The sequence below is a fragment of the Lolium rigidum genome, chromosome 3, assembly GCF_022539505.1.
Source record: "Lolium rigidum isolate FL_2022 chromosome 3, APGP_CSIRO_Lrig_0.1, whole genome shotgun sequence".
In the NCBI taxonomy this organism is placed as follows: domain Eukaryota; kingdom Viridiplantae; phylum Streptophyta; class Magnoliopsida; order Poales; family Poaceae; genus Lolium; species Lolium rigidum.
In genome coordinates this window covers 232,633,148-232,637,062 of record NC_061510.1, presented here as the reverse complement: position 1 = coordinate 232,637,062, position 3,915 = coordinate 232,633,148, and the positions used below count along the sequence as shown (strand labels likewise).

Sequence of the window (3,915 nt, the reverse complement as noted above, 5' to 3'; positions counted from 1 at the left end):
AATTTTGGTATAGTATCTCTCAAATTCATTGCTTCTCAATGTTCTAAGCCTGGAGATAATGAAAGTTTAATTATTACTATCATGGAAATGTTGTTATTAATTGGCAGTTTTGGATTTATGTTGGAATAGTGTTGGCTGGTTGTGCTGGTGCTGAGTTTTGGTGCCGAACTCAAGCTTTTTCTGCTCAAGCGAGCTGTTTTTGCCGTTTGCCTACATGGGTGTGCTCAGGTTTTTTAAATCGGATGCACGTTGTTGAGCTCTTGAACGAGTTGTTGGTTTCAGTACTTGCATTGTAGTTTTCTTCGGTATATCATTTCTCCATTTTGTGTTATGTCTTATTTAGCTGAGAACCATCGTACTGCAGGCACGAAGACACAAGCCACAAACAAACAAAACGCTGGCAGCAAAAAACGGAGCAGCAAAGAGGTATGTTAACATAGGGATATGCTGATATTATTTGGTTACAATATCTGGTATGTATTTCACTGCATGTGTGTTCTCTTTTTAGTTCAAGGAACCATCTTGTTTGCTGTTGTGAGTTCGGTTTGTTGACTTGTGTTGTATTTTCTTCCTCCTTTTCTTAGTATGCTTCACATAGGACTTGTGCACTATCATATCAGGACATGAAAAGCCAATTCCTACTCCCTGTTACTGCCAATTTTTAGATTTTCTAAAATATAAGGATGGAAATCAAAGCTTCTGATCTTATCCTACTAGAATTTTCTAAAATAAGTCATTTTTCTTGTGGACACATGTTGTTTAGTTTTATGAATTTGCTATATACATGATTATCTGATTACCCTTACCTTCTTTTAGGAAGGTCTTTATTACCAGTGTTGTTGTGAGAGAACAACAACATATTTTGCATGGGATTCCTTCAAAGGAACTCTATCTTAGCAGCTTATCGCTGGATGGTATGACTTACAACATAATTGTCCCAAAACTTCGTAAAAGTCCTTGTGTTCATGAAGCACTCTACATACTTTAGGACCTACGCTCGATGGGATATCAGCTGAAATATGGGACTTCAAATATTATAATTGGTGTGTTGCTTAAGGGTGACAGAATGTAGATTTATTCATTGTTATTTTGGGAAAAGGGTTAGCACATGATATTGTGGCATACAACGTATTGGTATTAAAACCTTATCAAAACAAGTTTTTGCTAGACGAGCTTGATGATATCTTCGTATAGATGAAGCAGAGTTATGTTCTGACTCACATATGCTTTAATTCTGAGTTAGGAGGCTATTGGGGAGAGGTGATATCAGGAGGGTTAAGAGGTACTTCTCCTTACCTACATCTCTTAAGATGTGAGTATCCACATTAGCAGAGATTTATAATGTTATTATTTTTTATATAGTTGACATATGGCTAGAGATGTTTTTTTGAAGATATAGAATTGGGACTAGGCATTCTTGAGCCTTCACAGTGAATTGAAAAAATATTTTCTCTGTATGTGAAGTGTAAATTTCTAGGTATGTATTTTACCTCCTAACCTTTCTTTAGAGATTATGTATAAAATGCATGTAATCAACTCCCATCTTACAAACAATTCCCCTGTTATAGGTAAATCCTAGAGTGACAATTTGATCTTTTGGAGGCTGGTAAATGGTTCAAGTGGAGGAGCCTCACTCATTCTTGAGCCTCACTCTATCATTGTCTTACCAGACATATTTAGATGGAAATAGCATCCACATAAGGAGGAATCTCTCACCAAGGCATAGAGGGACCGGTCAGAACTCAGAAGTTCGAGCCTAAAATCCTCCCAATTGCCTTGCTGATTGTACTGCCTTGATAGCTTTAAGAGAAGAATAAGTAATGTTCTTTCTTAACTTTTAGTTAGCTGTCATCATCTAATTATAAGCAGTTATTGCCAGTGCTCCCGAAGTTTTTGTTATAATCAAATAACTGAGCAAGAGACCATTCAGGGGCTTTGATGTGGACTCTGTATTATTGGTAAATGTGATTTTAGTTGGATAAATCATCCTGATACTTCTGCCGCTTTTACGCAATTTTACAACAAGATGATGCATTATTATGAGGTGCTTTTGTTGTACTGGAGTTTTGTGAGTGAGACAAGTATGCACGATTAATTTCATAATGCATAACTGGATGATGGTTTTGATACAGATGGATCATGTGGGGCTGTTAGGTTCAGACTTCAAATGGGAGCATTTCTGCTTGATTGTGTGTCCTAATTTTTACTGTGTGGTTCTGGTTCGCTTTGCTTCGAGGTGTCTGCTCGGATGTTGTGGTTGCTGGATGCACACGGTCGTTGGCGCCTGCCAGTATGCATCCTGAAACATACATGTGGCACCAAAAATTCTAAATGCCAGTGGCGAAGAACGGCGCTGCAACGCGCGCTAGGTCCATCTAGTAGATAGTATGCCTCGGAGAGTACCACTACGCATGAAGATCGATCTTCATGCATGTACTACTTTATTCTGGTGCATCGACTTGATATGCATCGAAGTGTACTACTTATGCAATTACATGTGTGTTATATTATATGCACCAACTTGATATGCATCACCTTGATCTTCATGTACTACGTAAACCCAAACGCGTTTTTGGTGCATCGACGTGATACGAAACGCTCTGATACCCCTAAACCCCTCCTAAACCCTAAACCCTGAATTCTCTTACCGGTTGAGAAACCGGTGCAAATGGCGCTTACGAACCGGTATAGATGAGCGTTTTTCTACTAGTGTCCTTATTCCTAATACAACTCTATCTTCCATATCGACACCCTGTTTGGGCTTCCGGGCTTCGTATTCTTCAGGTCATGGGCCTTCAGTAAACCCCAGGTACCTACTTTGGCAGGCCCATTGGGGATGCCTATGTCAGTAGCCCCCGAGATTTTGCTTGAATCGGAGAATCGAGTAAAATCTCCATCATTACAATTAACATATGATTTCTTTGATTCACTAAATAATTTTCAAAAAACAATTGCACATGGATAATGGTAGATGGGCTGGTTCATCTGACGGATCAGGTACCAGTTAACTGCTCTCGTGGCAATCCTGCAAAACTTCGTAAAGTATTATGGCATTCATAGATTTATTCGCGACGGACGCGCTCTGAGAATATATTGTCGAGTGCCTTTTTCGGCTGCTGGAATGGCATATTTACTCGAGTCATATGATGACTTGCTATCTCGACTTCCCGATGGGAGTATATGAAGAGTTATGTTTTAACTCGAATATATTCAATTTGACTCATTATAATTCATCGGGTACGCGACCAGCGTTCTCGATGGGAGTAGCCCCCGAGGCTACGGCTAAGTTCTTGTACTTGGTTGTAGGCTCTCCTTTTTGCTTCCTTTGTCGCTATATTGTCAACTTTCCATATTTCCCATTTTTATCGGGTGCGCGACCAGAGCTCCCGATGGGAGTAGTCCCCGAGGCTACAGTCGAGTATTTATACTTGGTTGTAGGCTCATCTTTTTTACCTTCGTTGAATCAACTCCATATCAAACTTCTGATAAAAAGTAGCCCCCGAGCATTTGAACAAATACTTGTATTTGATCAAGGGCTCACCGATTTCTTTTACTTGTATCATCTACATTTCACCTTTCGCTATTTTGAAAAGAAAAAACCAGTCGCAATATTTCATGGCGACGTCAATGCTGACGAAGGCCACGAACTTCTCATTGGAAATGTGCGAGTCCTGTCACTTCGCTGACATGTAGGTCCAAAACTCTGCGTCGTTGACACGTTACGCAAGTGGGGGACACACGTCCTCCGCAATTCCTGGCACGCGCGCTGTACCACATGTCCAGTAACTTTGTAGTAAAAATACCATTGTACCCCTGAAGACACGTGTAGGGCGCTAGATTCACTTCCTTTTTATCCAACGGCGTGACGAATCGAATACCTGGTATAAATCTTCTCCTTCTTCCCCAATCCTCCCC

General features: G+C 40.2%; 1 long non-coding RNA gene across 1 annotated transcript; it reads left to right on the top strand.

Annotated features, from left to right (window-relative positions):
* The first annotated feature begins 445 nt into the window (after window positions 1–445).
* On the top strand, window positions 446–1,983 carry LOC124699101. Its single transcript, XR_007001261.1, has 2 exons — window positions 446–1,477; window positions 1,569–1,983. It is a non-coding gene; the product is annotated as an uncharacterized LOC124699101 (long non-coding RNA).
* Window positions 1,984–3,915: the final 1,932 nt, after the last annotated feature.